Below are 20,287 nucleotides of genomic sequence, written 5' to 3'. Positions count from 1 at the left end.
ACGGTAGCGTAGCAGACACCCAGGAAGGAGTCAATCAAGCATTTATGGACTATTATAGGGTATTACATGGAGATGACGGCGGTAGTTGTTGCGCTATGATGAGAGAAGCGTTGGAGGACATAGGATTACCAAAGATAAGTGAGGAAGAGAGAGAGGAACTTGATGCACCAATTACCTCAGAAGAGCTAGGGGAGGTGGTGAGGCAGCTGCCTACTAGCAAGACCCCGGGGACCGATGGACTCCCAAGTGAGTTTTATAAAGTGTACATAGAAGAGGTCCTTCCCCCATTGCTAGAAATGCTGAACGAAGCATTTGAGACAGGATGCTTGCCCGAATCATTGAGAGAGGCCGTCATAATACCGCTCCCCAAGCCCAACAAGCCTAGGCACAGCTGCCGCTCCTACAGACCCTTGTCGATGCTGAATCAAGACAGCAAGATTTTGACAGCTGTCCTAGCGAATAGACTGAAGAGGGTCATTAGCAAACTAATACACCCAGATCAGACGGGCTATGTCCCAAACAGAAATATTACCAATAATCATAGACGGCTCCATAGAATTGTTGAGAGGGGTGGTGAAAATGATGAGGATATGGCGATTGTGTCTTTGGACTCAATAAAGGCCTTTGATTCAGTTAAATGGCCATGGCTGCTTTCGGCCCTGGAGTGTTATGGGTTAGGGCCTGGATATGTAAGGTGGGCAAAGATATTGTATAGCGAACCATTGGCTAGGGTTAAGACAGGATCTGTGATATCCGGAAGATGGCAGCTCAGCAGGGGCACCAGGCAGGGATGTCCATGGTCCCCAATGCTCTACATATTGGCCCTGGAACCTCTTGCAATATACTTGAGACAGCAATATGACATCAAAGGCATTGAGGTAGAGGGGGAGAGACATCTGATTTCCCTGTACGCGGATGACATGTTGCTGTACTTGCGATACCCAGAAGAAAATCTCCAGTACATTTGGAAGTGATGGAGAGATTCGCTGGGTTGTCCGGTTTAGCGGTGAACCCCCAGAAGTCCAGCATGTTCCCATTGGGGAGGTACATAGGGATCCCAGCGGAGCGATTGCCTGTATTGCAGGTACCATGGGTGGTCAGTACATTTCGGTATCTGGGGATCAACATATATCATAATGTAGAAGAGGAGCATAGGTGCAACACTGAAGTAGCTATTACTAAAATTGAGAAGTGCATGCAATTCTGGGCCAGGAATGCTAAAGATGGTGGTTCTGCCAAGGCTTTTGCACTACTTTGTGAATATACCATACCTGATTCCTAAGAAGTTCTTCACCAAACTGAATAGCATGTGTAGGGATTTTTTGTGGCATGGCACGCGAAATAGAGTGGCGTTATGGAAGCTACAGAATTTCCATGATAAGGGTGGAATAAAACTGCCCAATTATGAGGTGTATTACGTGGCAAGCCAATTGCAATACGTCGCTAAATGGCTTTCTGATGAGGAAACCTCCGAATCTAGGTTGTTCGGGCGAGATTGTGCTCCATTTTACTTGAAAGAAATGATGTGGGCACCCAGGGCGGAAATGTTGGGGCGCCCTAAAATGCTGCTATTAGGGTGGAAGATATGGTGCAGGGCATGCCAGTTGATGGAGAACCCGTCCCCATGCTCTCCGCAGGTGCCACTGGTTGTATTAACAGGGGCAGATGTGCAGCTAAGAATGACAATCAGGAGCCACTGGGAACCGGTTGGGGTGGCAACAATGGGGGACATCTGGCGGGAGGGCTCTAGTATTACTTTCAAAGAGCTGCAAGAAGAAACTGGGTTGCACGAGGGCCAGTACATTCCATATTACAGAATGGTGCAGCGAATTAAGAGAACATGGCCTGAGACAGTGCTGGAGGAGGGACCAGATGCCACCATAGACACGATATATGACATAGCAGAAGGGGGTCATGATATTTCCAGAATATATGAAATGCTGATGTCTGAAGTGGGGAAGGAAGTCACGCAGTTGAGGATGGACTGGGAAATAGAAGTTGGTGCCCTGATTGATGATGGGATGCGGGAACGGGCGCAGGGGTATCCTAAGAAGGTGTCCAGAAATGCAAGACTGAAACAGTTACAACTATATGTCACGCATAGGGCATATATGACACCTTGGAGGATATCGAGGTTTGAGAATGCAGGACGGCAGGCATGCCCCAAATGTGATGAGGAGAATGCAGGCATGGTTCATATGTTCTGGTCATTCCCGGTTATTGAACGTTTCTGGAGTGCAGTAAAAGAGAAACTGGAGAAGAAAGGGGTTAAGTTCGTAGTGAACACAGTGTGGGCCTGTTTGTTGGGTGGGTTCCCAAGATCACGGAAGCTCAAGCATGTGAGCAAATTGAAGGACCTGGCTTATGTGCTTGCAAAAAGGAGAATTGCCATGGGGTGGAAGACCTGCCATATGCCAAACGTGGAAGTGTGGTGGAGAGATTTACAAAAATGGGCCGAGGCAGAATCCATGGTGTGGCAAGAGGCTAGTAACGCAGGGGGGGAGGAGGAGACTGAGTCCCTGATGGCCTGGAAACTTTTGATAGCCGAGCTGTTTGGGTCAATTGAAGACCTGGCAGACGCTATAGAAGGGGAGACCGTACCACAGGATGCAGTAACGGAAGGTTAAAAGAAATAGACTTGTAAAGGGGGGAGGGAAAGGGAAGCAGCGACTGGACATTATGGATGCATAATGAAGCGGTTGAAGGTTGCACTGCTTGTTTGGTTTGTATTGTTTTGTTGTGTGAATAAGTTAATAACAAAAATTTAAAAACAAAAAAAAAGACTGTATCGGCTGATGGGGGAGGCAGACCCGGAAGAGATTCTTCCATATATGCAAAAATGGGCTGCGGATGTGGGTGGATCTATCTCGGGGGAGTTATGGGGCCGCATATGGCATCGCACCACCAAGGGTTCTTAATGTATATCAACTAAAGAGGGAGCGTACAAGCTTTGCCTTCGCTGGTACATGACACCACTACGAATGCATTCCATCAACTCTGACTATTCCATCCTTTGTTGGAGGAGCTGTGGACAACCCGGGGATCTAATTCATATGTGGTGGAGGTGTCCGGTGGTGGAGACCTATTGGAACGAGGTCCTAAGTCATATAAAAGATATAACCGAGACACAATTGCCGTTTGACCCGGTGGTCGTCTTGTTGGGCGATGCAGTAGAGGGGAGCTACGCCAATTCTGGATGCAGGGCTGGCCTTATTACCCACATGCTGAGCGCAGCAAGAATTACCATAGCGCAGGCATGGAAGAACAAGCAAGGGCCTTTGGTGGCCGCATGGTGGGTGAGACTCTGGGGGGTGATGGCCATGGAGAAAGTGACAGCAATTGCCGATGGCTCCTACTCGAAATACATTAATACCTGGGCACCGCTGCATTAATTCATGGACGATAGGGATCAAATGTACTTTAAACCTAGGTTACTTCGCAAGGTCTCTATCCTATAACTGGGGAAATCTGAGTGGCGAGAAGGTTTGCGCTGCATGGTCCTCCTGGGTGGTTGAATGTAGATGCTATATTCCACACAAATGTTGAGTTGTTATTGAAGCGGGGGAAGTTTGGGGGAAGGGGTGAGGGAGTTGTATTAGTTAGATTTCAGCAGCAAATGACACCCCAGATGGGGGTAGTTGGCGGGAAGGATGCTGGTGACATTATTGTTTGATATTCCTTGACATATGATTGTTTGTAATTCATACTGCTGAAAAATGAATACAGTTGAGGACTAATGTTTCTTTAGGGCATATGTGCATACCTTACGTTCCACCCTGTGACAAATCCTAGATGTAGCAATAGGGAGGATGTTAAAACTACAGATTATCACAGAAGAGGTTTACTGGCATCTGCATAGCAAAACAAAGAAAGGCAGCCAGCCGGGAAGCTTTAACCCCCAAATGACCGCTTAAGAAAAGCTATTAAGCTTTCTTGTCAAATTCGAAGGGGGGAGCATAAAGATTAGAGTCCCATTCTAACTGAATAGCTTTTAGGGCCCTGGTGCCAGTGCTGATTCTGAATCACCTTATTATCCCATTTTATAATCTTCAGACTCTGATTTCCAGAGTCTGGCAATTCATGATGCACAGATCAAGAATCCTAGGCTTCCTCTGTGTCAGAGTCACGCCCCATTATCACCATGTGAGTAACTTCACCAGGGTGGTTGCTCGGTGACTGAGCATAACTGGTTTTTGGAAGTATTTCTAGTTTTTGGAGTACAGTAGTGGCTGTTGCTGGCGCAGTGAAGCCTCTAGGAAGGGCCGGGCAGATCCCTTTCATAAAGCCTACCACCACCTCTTTCACCCATCCCCGCACTGAACAACAGGAGGCCTGGCGCTCGGGACATGTAGCACACAGAAACTGTGTTACAGATTCTAGTCAGGTGAAATGTGTGCACATTGCATTTAATACAGGCTGCAGTTTGACATGCGCACCACAGTTCCCCCTGCCAGGAACCTTTCTCATTTCACCTACGTTTTGGCTTTCTTTCAGTGGATAATGTGCCTTTTTCCGCAAAGGTACAGATAGAGAATAGGGTTTTTCTATTTAGGGCAGGCAGACTGGATGCTCCATTTCAAGAGCTTTTATAGAGAATCAACTTGACTGTCTTATCTTTCTATGGCCTATCCGTTTGAGCATGCCATAATACTCTATTTTGATGCTACTGTGGTCTAGATTTTCCATAATGCTGCGACAATGTTATTTTATCACATGTTTATGTATAATGCTTCATGCTTGAACTCTCCCACTTCTAAGTGCTGTAATGACAGTGGAATTACTACCAAATGTAACGGTACTCAGTTTATCAACCTCTGAAGGATGAATGATTGATTAGGCGCTGCCAAGATTTGAACGGAAAGTGCAGGCAGGAACATGTCTCAGTTGAGCATTTAACTCACTGACCTATATATACAATTAGTGGAGATAAATTGAAATATGTATTCTATTTGCCCTGCACCCTCTCCTGAACCCTGTTCCCTCCAGTCCTTCTTCAATTCAAAATATAACATTAATATTATCACATTTAAAAGGAGTGCACCATGACATATTTGTCTTGCTTCTAAGCACTAATAAATAGTGAAATAATAAATGTGATCCCTACAGTCAAAGTATTACCAAATGTTGTGCGTATGCACATTTAAGGAGAAATGTCTAAATGTTAGCATCAATAATTCCATACAAAGGCTCGGAATTATGTCATAGTCTTAAATCAGTGTTGTCAGTGTTGATTTTAAGTGTGACTGCTGTGATTCGCACTAAACTGCAAACATGCCCCTACATAAAAGATATCCCAACCAGTTTCTTTGCTTCCATGAGGTATGTGCGAATATAATTAGTTTAGGCTATTAGGTGGCACTTGTACCATCTATAAGCTAAAACTATTGCATTAGAGTACAGATAGTGAGAAATGCATGAGGAGGGACACACAGCTTGTAGGTGTTGTTTGTTTATGTGCCACCTGTAAGGGTGCAGAAGAAGGAGGCTGACACAAAGGTGGCATGTTTGGGGCTAAAGACTTTGATTGAATAGGAAAGAAAAAGAAAAGCTAACTATCCCTATTTCTAGGAGGGGGTTCCCTACCACAACCAACAAGATAAGGTGACTGCCGGGATGTCTGTCAACTCAAAACCCACATCCTATGTCAAATCCCTAATTCTGTCCCTTACACTACAACTAAGAATCCTAAAGAAAAGTAAAGTTCTCTCACCAGTAGAATGACTCCCTTTTCCTAGTACAAAAAAGAAAAGTTTCTCCAAATCTTCACCGGGGGAATGACTCCCTTCCTCTGGTATATGGTAAAATGTCCTCTTGAAACAAAACTGGTCAGGGGAGAAGGACTGCCTTCCCCTGGCATACTGAAAAAGTTCTCTTCGGACAGGAGAATGGCTCCCTTCTCATGCCTTTGATTAGTATCCTTTTGCACCTGAGCCAGGGGGAATGGCTCCCTTCCTTCCCCTGGTATTGTCGTGACTTGACTTTCAATGCACTTTGAACTCTCTTTGCCAGGAGAATGACTCCCTTCTCTTAGCCCTTGTTAAGTTATCTCAATGTCCACAAACTTAACACCAGGGTCAATGACTCCTCCTGGCGTAGAAGTTCCACAAATCTTGAACCATACAACCTTACTTGCCAGGACAAAGCCTCCCTTCTCCTGGTCGGTTTGCCAAAATAGTTTGCCACAAAGCCAGGGAGAATGACTCCCTTTGCCTGGTTTTGGACACGCATCTTGTGTACAGTTTGCTTCGCCAACGTCCCTTGGTTTACCTTGCTTTTCTCGCAATATGTTCACAAAATCTCAAATCCTTTTCTGGGAATTAGTGGTCTTACTGTAAAGACTGGAGGGGGGGTCTGTACTCCTGCTCTCTATATGGTAGAGGAGAGGCACACAGGACCCCGGCAAGATTCTCTATTGTTGGTAGCAATGGACAAGCAATCAGGGTCTAGCTTCTCAGGAGGTGAATCAGGCTGGTTCTTAAGTACAGTGTAGTCCCCAAGCACCCGCAAAGGAATGTCCGCACACTGTATTAGTTAAAACACAGTCTTTATATAATTAATGTTCAAGGTTATGTACAATATCAAGATAACTCACTATGTACTCGTTTATCTATAATGGCAAATATATACAGTTCTACGTGGTACCACAATCACTATTCAATCTCTTTAAAGTGCATCAACTGTACGGTTAAATGTCACACAAATCAGTTCGTAAAGGAAACCAACAATAGATATAAGAGGAAAGCAGTTGGTTAGAACAATTGGCAGAATACTGGCCCTGTTACCTAGACACAGTTCTGTGTGGAGATCCCCCCCACCTGGGCAACCTGTAGAATAAAGATATATCAAAAGCCCAGTCCATATATTGTTCACAAGAGTCTTTCCAATGGTTCAGCATTCCCAAAGTACCTGGTGTTGTAGAGTTCATCGTTGGGGAAATCAACAGCCCTTCTTGAGTGCACTCCCTTTATGGCAAGAGCCACGGGTCGTTGAACGTCCGGCGATGAACAGGGTGAACTATGGCGGTGAAGTGGCAGCTTCGTTCCTAGTGGTGCTCGTCGACGACGGAGCGTAGACATCCTGCAAGAAAGAGGCGTGCGGGGCACCTCGATGTCGATAGTTCAGGACCGCAAAGAGTTTGAAGAACTGTGGCTTTTAGGTGGCAGGAAACCCACCGGTGGATGCTCCTCTGCGTGGCGGCGGCCTCGACTTTCTCTAGCAGGACAAAGTGGTCGACGGTGCAGACGAGAACGTCCTTGGATCATATGTTCTTACTCAACGGGAACACGGCGGCTTCGGTCGGCGACGGCGGTCGTCAATGGTGACGGACAAAAGTCCAGGCACTTCTCCTTGGGATTCCACAGCAGTCCTCGTCTCCGGTTGGCAGCCTTTCGTAGGTCTGTCTACAAGGGACCTTTGGCAAAGATCAGTTGGTGCAAGATGGTCCCTCGTAGCTTGGGGAGTGGTCTCCATGCCAGGTCCTCTCTTGGATCAGTTCTTGGAGACACAACCGCTTTCAGATCGGCAAAGTAGAGCAACAGCAGTTCTTCTCTTCCAGCAGGGCTTCAAGGTCAAGTTTCAGTTTCAACTTCAGTTTCTCTTCAGCTTCTGAACGATTTCTAGCAGTGAGAGGCCCTCAGATATACTAGTTGATCTCTCATATATTCTGCTGGGTCACACTCGGGCAACCAATCACTCAGAAGGGCATTCAGCAGTCGGCCAGCCAATCAGGCGCACAGTGCACTCAGGCCATTCTTCTCCATCCAGACACTCACAACACAGAATGTGGATTCGGACAAGTCCCACACCATTCAACAAATGTATATTCGTCACACACTCCATTCACCCAGGTCCCACCCACAGGTGTACCCACAACATACGATCGTTGGGAAGGCTCCAGCCAGTGTGGTCGCCACTTTCCCACACTACCATATATGGAACTTCCACCCAACAGCCAGTCAGGGGGAAGGGACAGAGTCAGGGCTTCCCGGGACTTCGGGAAGATGAAGGTAACAGGCAATGGAAGGCAAGAGGCCATGGAGCCCATTTTGTCTCCATCAGGAATCTACCGATTCCAATGACAGGGCCTGGGCATCCCAAAATGGAGGACGCTCAGGGCACCGGTCATTTCAGCACGGAGCTGCCACCAGCCCGTACCCTGCTCTGTGGGCCATGCATAGGTGCCCAAAAACATACACTAGGGGCACAGGGTTGCACCCTCACCCATGGGTGCCATAAGGGTATCCCATGTGTCTGTACACCAAACCAAAAGAGAGCTGCACCACCAGTAGTCCCACATGAACCCCTGCGTGGAAAACACAACAGAACACATGATAAAAAGCAGTAAAGGACAAGGATACGGAGGCCCTTTCTCTGCGATGCATTTCCAGCATGACACTTACTCTTGCCAACAATGTGAGGAAGACTTCCTCCAATGTTCTTTTCATGTTGGTCAGGGTCCCAGACCCTTCTCTTTGGGTTACTGGGTTTTTCTAAGCCGCCACAATGGGGAGGGTGACTCCCTCTGACATCAGCTTCACTTAGGTTAGGTTCCCAGACCCTTCTCTGGTGGTCACTGGGTTTCTCTTGGCCACTGAGGTTTGGGCGACTCCCTCTGGTATTGGTTTTGCTGCTGTTAGGGCCCCTGTGACTAATCAACTTCTGGGGCACCAGTGGTCCAGGGATGAATATCGGGTTCTAAACCATCAATCAGCTGCACACCTCTAGTACAGCAGAAGGGATCCGAACAGATTTGAAACACAAGCAAATTATGAACCTCCTTGTCTAATATTGGTAACATAGAAGGAATGGCAGGCTTATCTCCGAAAGGTTGTGGATTGTTGGCTAGTTGCAACACAGCGAAAATACGATTATTACCCATTGATAAAAGGGACTGTCCAGTCAAGGTTGTATAAAAATGTCTGCTTTATTGTTATCACAGCAGGCAGTTCTAGCACACTACGAAATGCAACCTACCCTTTAAAGAATGCAGAGGACAGACAGTTTCAAAGAAGGAAAAGGGATGCACTCTGGGTACTGACAGGAGGGTAGTCTGTATAGTAAATAATCGCAACAGTTCAAGGATACTTGGTTTCAGCACAAAGTAAGCAATGGGTCATAAAATGTCTCTAGGGGACTACGGAGAAAGACCAGGGGGACAGAACCACAATGTATCTTGTGCTGTAGGCGTTTTTGTGCTCGACAGGTTCAAGTCGGTTTCAGGGCGCTTTGTAGCTTCTGCTACAGAGTTCAAGACAGGAGACAGCTGCAGGTATCAGGCGGCAAGCAGTTCGGCGAGCGAAGCTGGACGGGTGGCTGCAGGCTGGCTACATGGCGGCTCGGGTCAGGGAATGTTGTCTTAGCGCTGGTTGGCGGTTCTGAAGCACTGGTCGAGGCGCCTTGGACGGCTTAAAGTGACTGTGGTGTAACAACAGTCCGCCGTACAGTCGGTTGCAGCTTGAGGGGCTCAACTGGTGTTAGGAAAGATTTCCATTACATATGTAATTTTCCCTCCAGTTGTGTACCCCCCAACTTTTTGCTGATGTTAAACACCATAGTCCGATTTTGGCAGAGGAGCACAGCCTTCTGCTGCACTCCCCAGGGCTTTTCGCTCACTTTATTATGGGGAAACTGACATGCCCTTAAAGACAGTACTGGGAGACTTTGTTTCCCTTAGTGCTTGTCAATGTTGCAACTTTTCTGCAACATGTTGCAAGTGCACAAGGTACCTTCCAGTATAGTGCACTTTGGTCTTCCTGTCATTTCTAAAGGCCCTAGATACTCTCAAAGGATTTTTTTTAGGAGAAGTGCAGGTGTGCCTTGGATAGGGCTGGTGGGAGCTTATCTTTTCATATATTTTTAACCCTTTCCTGCCAGGTAAACCGCGGTTAACGCGTTTGCCACAAAGAGATGGCGTGGCTCCAAAATGGCCATGCCACGAGGTTCTTTGTCCTGTCCTTTGGCCATCTTGCCCCTTCCCCAGGTCGAGCTGACTCGGGTCAGTTCTTATTTGGGCATTCATTCTCTTGCGAAACGCCAAGCTTTTGCGGGCTTCTGCAAGCCTTGTGTGTGTGCTTCCAGGATGTTGGCTCGACTGGTTCCAATACACATCCTGGGTGTCAGCAAGTCTGGTGTGCTGTGAATACCTGGAAAAACCGTGGTCCATGATTGGTCCAGTCCACATATGGTATGACTGTATGTGTCAATTTCTCTATCTTCTTCCCCAGATCCACTGAACTCACCTTCTTCACCTGAGTCTGAAGTCTCTGTTTCCAATTGCTCCTTTAGCGATCTCCTCCGGATGTTGAAGTCTCTCTTTTTTTTGTTGAGCGGTGGTAAGAAGCCACCATTACTGTTCCACTGACGTAGCAGCAACAGGGCCCCCCTTCCGGGATGGCCGGATTGGGGGAAAAAGCCTGTAAAGCACAAAAAAACCCAAAGAGTTGAGGAGCTGCGTAGTGGCAATCACGCAGTAAAGTCCAAAGAAATCCGCGATCTAAGCCCGGAACTGGCGGAGAGAGGTGAGGTATACTAGCCCTTTGGGGAAGGCTGGAAACGAGCCGTAGCCCAGCAGGAAGTCCTTGAGAAAAATAAGGAAACACTAGGGTAACGGTAATACTAAAGAGAGGAGACAGTACTGAGGTGAACAGCGCAAGAGGAGACCAGCGGGAAGGAGACCAAGCAGTCGGAAAGCAGAGGGAGAGGAGCAAAGGAAAGCCAGAGAGCCAGAGAGAGTAAGCACTGGCGAACTGACGATAAGAAAGTATCTGCAAGAGAGCATGGTGAAAGAGAGAGGGAGAAGCGCACGCGAGAGAGCGTGCAAAGTAAGCAAAGCGTTCCCGTGTGGAAAGAAAGCAAGGGAAAATGCAAAGCACTAGCGTTGAGGTAGCAGCGAAAGCAATACCGCAGTTGCAACGTGCCGGACCGCCGGGAGGGAAGTGGATAAGAAGCTCCCAGCGGCCGCTATGTTGAAAAATAACTAGACCGCATGAAAAGACGCATGGATAGCACGATGGCACAATCAATGGTGGAACCGCTTCCACTGATGCCAAAAGCGCCATGGGCCCAGGCGCACAACAGTATGTGAGCAAGCTCCAAACACCCATACCATGTCGATCTCTGGAGTTCTCACTGAACGAAGGATAGGATCCAAGTATCCTGAAACTAAGAAGCAAAGTCGAGGAACCGCTGGTGACCCGCTGGAAGGTTTGGCACCCTGAGCCTGCTGTCGTCCTGCTGGGCCCCTCTGCACCTGGTTGTCCTAGAAGGTCTGCAAAGATGCTTCGACCCATTCGAATAGTGGGACCAACTATTCTCAGCACCTTTAAACAAACACTGCAGGAAAGCCTTCTCGGAAGTGTCCCTGGTCCAACCAGTGGGCCGAGCAGCTTGCGCAGGACATTTGCTCTGAAACCACCGCCGTTTGAAACTTGGTACATGTGTGCACGGCGCTCTCACACCGAATTTCATACATTTGCGTTCCCAGGTTTAGAGTAACGAAAGAGCGCCCCGAACCGGAATACACGCGGTTACAGTGTCGCCCAGCAGTGGTGACGAACTTTGCGAACCCATTGCAGCTGTACTCCACTGTGCCCTGAAGCCTGCTACAGAGGAACTGGCCTCATCCATCCAATAGGAGTGGAGAATTTGCCACTGTCCTGTTTGGGAATCAACGCTGTAACTTTGTCGCTGATCGCCACAGAGCCGTGAGATTGCAGCATTTGAACCTGCAACCGAAGTGGACTCGACTGCTGACGTTTGGTCTGAAGTGCGCCGAGGGTCGGTGAGTAATTGCAACCCTAAACGGTGGTCCCTAGCGCATCAATCCATTTTTACGCACAAGTGGCCCCTGAGGGCCCCTCTCCTTTCCACTGCTAGTGCGAACTAGCAAACTATTCCCAACTCATGGAACCTGCTCTGCCCTGTTGGGGAGACCCTCCACAAATAGTGGGAACTTATTCTGCATCACCTCACCCACCTTCCTGAGCTGCTGCAGACCCTTCAGGAGACCCCGTTTTGCCCATCTGTATTACAGCGGTTGCCAGCATTGCAAGTACATTTGAGCAATAGGCTCCCCTCTTCTTAGGGACTGGACTACCTTTCAGTTAGGATTGTGTTTGATGCCGAACTGCCTAAAGACTCTTTGCAGTACCTGCTTCCTTCCCTTTTTAGATTGTAGACCCATTTCGTGCATTAACCCTTTAGGCCCCCTTTGCTCTTGTATATATGTATGTTAGTAGGATTATGTTGGTTTAAAAGTGTTACTGTTGTTTACTATTGCGTTGAAACTCAAAAGCCTTGAATAAATGTATTTGTATTTTTAATATTTATACACCTGACTGGTAGTGATTTGTAAGTGTCCTTTACTCTGTGAGCTCATTGAGGTCTTTCAGTCACCCTCACCCCTACGCTGCCAATGCTACCTTGATTGGTCTGGCTTGTCCAGAAGGTTGCCTTGTTCCAAGAGACTAGGCTGGCCTTCTGAACCTCTACCCACCAGGTCAGAGTTCAGAAATCTGTTTTATCTGTTTTAGCAACTGGCGCGTAAGTGTCTTTTAATGCAGATGTGAGTAAATGCTCGTTGATTCACTTCTGCTAGCTTCTTCACTGGGCTTGTCGTCTTTTAAGATGGAATGCCCAAAGCTGAGGAGTGTGTTGCAGGCAGCCGCCTTGTCCTTGGTTTAGAGTTCTGACACTCTCTGGCAATTTCCACCTAGGAAGCTTGCTGCAGAGTCTAGCAGGACACAGTGTGTTGACTGGACATGTAAGGAAGGTATGGTATCAAAGCAAGACAGACACAAGTGATCACAGTTCAAGGGTGTTTATTGAACTTTATCAGGGGTGTGAAAAACGCCAATCTAAATCTAAGATGGGCACAAGCTACGACCATCAAATTATAATTATACTGTTCTAGTGGAGTCTAGTAAAAAAAAAGGCCTATACTAAAAAAATGTATTGGTAATCTTATCTGCTATGCGACAAATAGGGTGGGATAATGTTCACAAAAGAAAGAAGTGTTCACAGAATTATAAGTCAGGTTGTTTAGGCCGTTGGCCTCCCTTCCCTACGTTTTTTTTAATTTTTTTAAAAAACTTTTATTTTTGGTGGCAGAGGCATATAGCATACACATACTTCAGAGCAGCCAAGGCATTTGATACATATATAAATGAGTACATTAGCATACAAAGACAATGGGCCTCATTACGAGTCCGGCGGTAACCGCGGCGGTAAAACCGCCTGGTTACCGCCGGACTCGTGCTACCATTCCGCCTCCGTGATTCCCAGAATTACCGGGGCATTACAACCCCGGTTTCCCGGGAATCACGGAGGCAGAATGGTGTTAATCCCCATTCTCATTGAGTCCTATGGGACTCAATGGGAATGGGGATCATGGAAACACCGGCAGCATCTCGTGATGCTGCCGGTGTTTCCTCGTCCGCCTGCAGGAGTCGGGATCAGGGGGTCCGTAAACAATGGTGGCGGCGGGTTTACCGCCACCGTTATTTCCGGACCGCATGAGTTGTAATGAGGCCCCATGATACAACAACAGATGGGGAATGAGGCAGAACGGAGCATCACAATGCTTCAACACTTAAATGAGAGGTCTGGGAGGGACTGTCCACAGAGGAGGGCTCGTCCAAGCTATTCAGGTAGCTATTGAAGGCAGTCCATATGTTTCTGGGGTGGGAGCAAGCTGGGATCATACTAAGGAACTCTTCTTCACAATTACAGGACCAGGTGAGTAAGTTTAACCATTTCTGGAATTAGGTGGGGGGGGAGAGCTCTTCCAGTTCTGTAAGACACATTTCTTAGCCACTATGCAGCTCACATTCAGAAATTTGGCCATACTTTTAGCCCCCTCAGTCTGCCACACCCCAAACAGAACTCCCATCGGGTCTGGGTCAACAACAGCATCACTGATTTCAGATAGTGTTTCCAGGATCTTGCCCCAGAATACGGCCAGCTTCGGGCAACCCCAAAACATGTGTAAATGGTCAGCGCCCTCTGCACCACAGCGAGGGCAGGGTTGTGGGTCGGTACGTGCAAACCCGGAAATCCTGTGCGGGGTATAATACAGCCTGTTTAGCAATTTGTACTGTATGGTTAGGTATCGGAAGTTTAGGGAGACCCTGTTAGTGTGTGAGCACATCTTCTCCCATAGGTGGTCAGTGAGCTCCAACTCCAGCTCGGACGCCCAATCGTCCCGGGCCCTGGAGGGCTGGGGTGGGGCAGCAACTAGCAAAAACTTGTACAATGAAGAGACCACCCCACGGGCGCCACCCGAGTTAGCGATGTAGGCAATCCCAGGGGAGTCCGGGGGTTCGTTAGGGAAGTCAGGCCAGGCATTTCGGAAGGCGGCACAGAGTCTATAAAATTGCAGAAGTTCCAGTGGTGAACCTGAGTGGCCCGGCCTCCACGCCTGTGGAGTTATGAACTTCCCATCTGGGTAGAAATCAGTTAAAGCAAGGTACCCCAAAGTCTCCCAGTGTCGCGCCAGGGCTGTGTAGTGCATGGGTTCCAGCCCGGTAACTCGCCAGCCGCGGAGCCACTTGTAGTATGGCTGCTGTTTGGCACACGTCTTGAATATCCAACCGCAAGCATGCAAAATGGTTTGGACCGGGTCAATGGGCGAGTCCGGTTCGTACTGCTGGTGTAGTATTCATGACATTACGTTAGTGCCTGCTGCTGCCAGAATGTCCAGCTTGACATGGGGCGAGGAGGGGGCCCAGGATACCAGTAAGAAGTGAATTGCGCCTGTGCTGCGATCCAGTACCTCTAACTTAGGGGAGTATCATGTCAGACCATTTTTTACACGCAGCGCCAAAGTCCATAGGAACTGCGCGCACAGCTTGTGCAGTTTCGTAAAGTATTTCTTTCCAGGCCAAATGCGTACGTTACTGAATATGTACAGCAGCTTGGGGAGCAATATCATCTTTATAAGTGAGAGTCTTGCGGCAAGTGAAAGTGGAAGGGAGCGCCAACGTGCCATTTTGGCTTCAGTTTGCTGTGCCGCGGCCAGGTAGTTGTCTGCTAACAATGTATCTTTGGTCAGGGACACCTGGACTCCCAGGTACTCAAAAGGAATGGTTCTGTCAAAAATTTGTATTGTCCCTACGGGTCGGCCATGTGTTTTTAAGCCTGAGTCGCTCAATTTTAGAAAAATGTCCTATGGACCTTACCCGAGTTTTCGTCCATTAAACGCACGCGAAAACAGGCATCAGGGCGCTGCCATTTTGTGATAATCCTATCACTTGCCCCATCGCCCTGGCTGACCTGCTTTTGCGGCACTAAATCATATCCCCTGCCCCTGAGCCTGACATTATCAAAACATTCATATTCCCCGCCTCTCTCCGTGACGTTACTGTGCTGCGTAGGCAAACGCGCCCAGTCGTCTTCTACGCGACTTCACACAGAACCCGGAAACCAACACAGATCAACTCACAACACAGCGTGCCACAATTCGGAATATGAAACTGTACTTTCAAATCAAACAGCAACATGGTTCATTTGGTAAAGTACATTTATTTAACATTAAATGTTTATAGAATATTCAGCAATTGGCATATTAAATCAGAATGTCATTTTCTTTCTTTTCTCTCTATCCGCAAATGCTGTTCCGTTTTATCGTGAGTCACGCGCTGTTCCTTTATGGTACACAGGGTGTTGGTTTTCGTTAAAAGAAGCACTTTGGTCGCACAGTGAACCACAAGGCTGTTCCACCAACTAGGCACTAGGCCAGCGTAAAGGTTAATATGTTGCTTCTAGCCGCTAGTACCGCGTAAGGGCATATGGGCTCTTGGCGATCGTCCCATAAGATCGTCAAAGTGGTGCAGTTGTTTACGATAAGCTGCAGCTGGCGGTTGAAGAAACCATCTGCCGGGGTCTGAAACTGGTGGCAGTAGCAGTAGGGTAGGATATACCTGTTTTGAAAACATAAAAATTATAATCAGTCTCGCCAGCCGATCTTTATTAATATTATTCATTTTATTTATTACAGCCGATCTGAAACTATTTGCTTTCAAGGATAGTGCAATGGAGTATGTTTGGCTCTAAAATCAATGCGAAAATGAACAAAATAAATCGATGTTAACACACAATGAGAAACAACTGTTTGTCTACATGCGTGTGGAATGTGGACCTGCATGCCCATGTGCCCGGTACAAAGACGATCCCACAAACGTTTTACTTGCTCTTCATTCATCAATTCATTAATTCTTCATTCCGGTATAAAAGCGTCTAAAGAGTTACTTACATTATATTTGCAATTTCCATTGTGTCTCTGCGTAATGCAGTCCGTAAATCCCACTGTGCTCTTGACAACGAAACTCGGTCTAGTTTCGAATTTTCTGCCTTATCGTCTTTTACGTTATTGCACCCCTCCTTCAAATGAAGTCCTTTCGGCATGGTCCCTGTCTCTCAAGGTCAAAAAACAATAGAACCTTATACTGCCAGTGTGAGTTGTGGGCCTCTTCAGGCCGCCAGCTGAAAATCAAAGCCGCTGACCTTCACTCTAAAGGAGCATACATTCTTACTTTGCAACATCCCGTAGTAAAGCCATCTGTGAGAACTTGAATTTTCGAATCCATCTATGTACTAGGCCTCAATGTGCAAATGTGAACTGGCTTATCTCCCATCTGCAACGGCTCGCTTGGCGCGTTCTGAGGCCCCCAATTTTGTCCTCGTTGTCCATAACTATGGAGACAGACTTTTTGGGGGAAGGTCAGGGAAAGTATAACGTACCCGAGGAGTTGAGTTGAAAGTGAGATTTATTCTTTGTTTTATTATTTGCAATACGCAAGCCTTGCGAAACTTAGTTACAGCAACAAAAATATATACATACACATATTGACAAGGTCAGCGATATGAGGTGAATAGAGAGAGAAGTCAAACATGACACCCAGGTTGTTCGCCACCCAGGATGGTGAAGGGAGGGGTTAGGGTTAGCATACTTTGTATGTACACTGTACAATAACATTTATTTACAAAAAGACAATCATATTACAATTATTTAAACCGGGATTTGTACTTCACAACCAGCTCTGCTTTGGGTGGACATGGCACAGTGGCAATGTTCGGTGGCAATGCATCAGTGCTCTGCACAGAAACGTTCAAAATTCCATATCTGTGCTTCTCGAGTACAGCAACAATAAGGCTTTTTACAAAGTCGAACTCCATTTCCTCATAGACTGGTTTGATGGCCCATTGCTTACTTCTTTTAGAAAACACCTTAGTGTAGCGAGGCATCCTTACATTAGCCGTAGTCCTAGATTGTTCACGGCTGAGATTCTCGTTATGTGCCAAGACCGCAAGTAGAGTCCTATGTTTCATGCCCTGTATGCTGAAATGCAAGCGCTTTGGCCTGTACTTTAGGCACATATTGTTGAACACCTCCAAACCTCCTGTGTGACAGAATTCTGTCAGTCCCATCAAATCTCTTGATAGAGTTTTATCGAAAACAATCTTCTCAATGGCTTTGTGTGTCGGTGAAGATGGAATCAACCACTTCTTCTTCCTTGCCTCCTCTGGGGACAAAGGGCCATGTTCACATTGGTGGAAATGTAGGTTTTCTGACCAGCGGTGAACCTTGGTACAGTGGTGCATCAGTGACTGCCATTTTTCAAGTAGTATTTCCACTGACCCTTCACAAGTTTTGGAGCTCCACCAAAGATGGTTGCTGATAGACTGGGACCACTGTGAAATACTTTCCAAACCTTTTTTTTCCCTGCAGCCGAGATTTATTTATTGATTCATTTAGCAAGATGCCATACATCAAATTGGTGTTTAATATGTGGGAACTGCTCTCTCATTGTCTTGGCAATTGAAACGTGTCTGTCCGTGGCTATGAGGTCGATGTTCATTCCCCTCGATTGTAGATATTCCACTGATTTTATAAATCCTAGTTTCTCCATAGCCACTGAGGATGTACATTGTGTTACCTACACGACCACCAAACTCACAATTTTCTTACTATCCATGTCCTGAAAGTGGTAGGTGCAGTACTTGGCAGAAAATCCAGGGCTGTCGCACTGTCCATCGCCGGCTAGCCTGAATCGTATCCCTTCAAATGTACTTGCTAGAGACAATTGTTCAATTTTCCAAGCATCACTAATGGCCGGAAACAGATAATCATGTTGGTATTTGTAGTACTGCGTTTTAGAAATGAAATGAAGTCCCACAAACTGAAAGAAAGACTAACTTTCTAAAACTGGACCCACTAAAAAGTGATGCAGCTGCACACAATAGATTGCCTGCTGGCAGCTTCCCCAGGATCGGTTGTGCAGACCATGAGAACGCATGATTTAATCTACAGGCGGCATGTATTTTGACGTTACTGCCTTGTTTTTGATGAGTCACATGAATCAATGGCCTCCGACATACTTTCCCTCTGACGGAATGCCCACATTTCAGCATACTTATAATTTCCATCAAACAACTGTCGAATACTATGTATTTGCCCTCTTTCATTAAACTGTCATCCGGTGTCACACTTGTTTCGGACTGCATCGTTGAGGACATTTCACCACAACTGAAAGAAATATCGCCGATATCAGGTTCTGATGCGTCGGTGAATGCTGCTGCTGGTTCATTCTTTGTCATTTCAACATCTGTTACTTCAACAATGATGGGAGAACACAACATTGTCGACAGCTTTTTTGGTGGCAATTTTCTGGCGGGTGTAGATTGTGTGAATTGATCTGCGACTACTTCTGAGCTTTCCTCAATACATTCAGTATCATCTTCTTGTGGTGGTGCAGTCGCACTGTAGCAATGGTCCAATTACAACTTTACTGGATTCTCCAGACACATTCATTTCATGTTCTGGCCATTGGATATGAGCATCACTAGTCTCAACACGCGGCGTCTGAATTAATAGTTCCTCCATAGTGTAAATGGTCTGGCAAGCAACATCTTTCATTCGCTTCACTGTCTGTGTATGTATAGTTCGTAGACCCACGGGTAACTACAGGACAGATTGGAAAAGGGATGTTCAGTCTAAACACAAGATAAAGTATAGTACAATTGACTGGAAAAAACATAAAATAGTCCCCAGCACAAAGAAATTCTAAAGTTATGAACTGTTTGTAACTAACCTTATTTTTGTTTCTTTTCTTTGTAACTTTCTTGGCTCGACCTTCAACATCTGCACGCTGTAGCTCCGATTCGTTTCCGCATCTCTTCCCTTCCTCTTGCGCTGCAACGACTATATTTTCTGTATCCACATAGACAGCACGGAATGAGGCTCCATCGACTCCCTGAAACATAGTACTTTCATTACTATGTATCACAAATTTGATAACATAAAACACACGTGAGGACGAACACACAGGTACATCTCAATAGCTCAACACGAATTAAACATTGTGTAGAACAATCAAACGACAAGTATTCGAGCTCTGATGACCTAGTTCCATGGAACTGTCAGTATCCATACCTCTGGCTCTGCATGGACTGCCATGAATGGTTGTATTGGAGAGGAGGCATCAGCAACTCCCTGAAACACAGTACTTGCGTTAGTATGGTTTTCAATATTGTAAACATAACACACACTTGGGGTCGACGGCACAGGTACATATAAAGAGATAACCACAAATGTTGCATTGTCTAAAAGAATCAAGGGATATTTAAATATGATCAGATTTAATCAACTTATTCCTCCCATTTCTTTACATCTGCATCATCTAAATGGGATCTTGTGATTGTAGTGGAAGCTCCATCGTCTCCCTGAAACACAGTACTTGCGTTAATAGGGAAGAAAGTATAGCAAATGGAATCACGTTATATGATCACGCTCGATGGAGCTGTCAGTATCCATACCTCATGCTGCTGAAGAATATCTATGGATGTTGTAAATGTGGTGCGCACTTCCGAAAGCTGTTGCGCCGATTCCTATCTGCATGGTCCCGCTTCCACTTCCCCTGGAATTACTTGAATGTCAGGCTCCGCATCAAGTGCGTGGGTTGACGCTTCAACAACTGCCTGAAACATAGTATTTGCATTAGTAAGGATTACAATATTGAAAACACAACACACACTTGGGGTCGACCGCACAGGTACATATCAATGGCTAACCACAAAATGAAACATGGTGTAGAACAATCAAACGACAAGTGTTCCAGTCCTGATGATCACGGTCGATGGAGCTGTCAGTATCCATACTTCGTGCTGCTGAAGAACATCTAGGGCTGTTGTCAATGTGTGGAAGCTTCAGCATCTCCCTGAAAGACAGTACTTGCATTAGTATGGATAACACTAATTATAACTGAAAACAAACACCAGGGGACGACAACTA

General features: G+C 46.6%; 1 protein-coding gene across 1 annotated transcript in view; it reads left to right on the top strand.

Moving 5' to 3' along the window:
* Positions 1–20,287, top strand: part of THAP4 (THAP domain containing 4) — a 934,450-nt gene that overhangs the window by 70,359 nt on the left and 843,804 nt on the right. The window lies entirely within an intron of this gene.

This window comes from Ambystoma mexicanum, chromosome 10 (genome assembly GCF_040938575.1).
Source record: "Ambystoma mexicanum isolate Mex_15411 chromosome 10, UKY_AmexF1_1, whole genome shotgun sequence".
NCBI classification, from domain to species: Eukaryota; Metazoa; Chordata; class Amphibia; order Caudata; family Ambystomatidae; genus Ambystoma; species Ambystoma mexicanum.
This window is presented reverse-complemented; position numbering and strand designations above follow the sequence as displayed.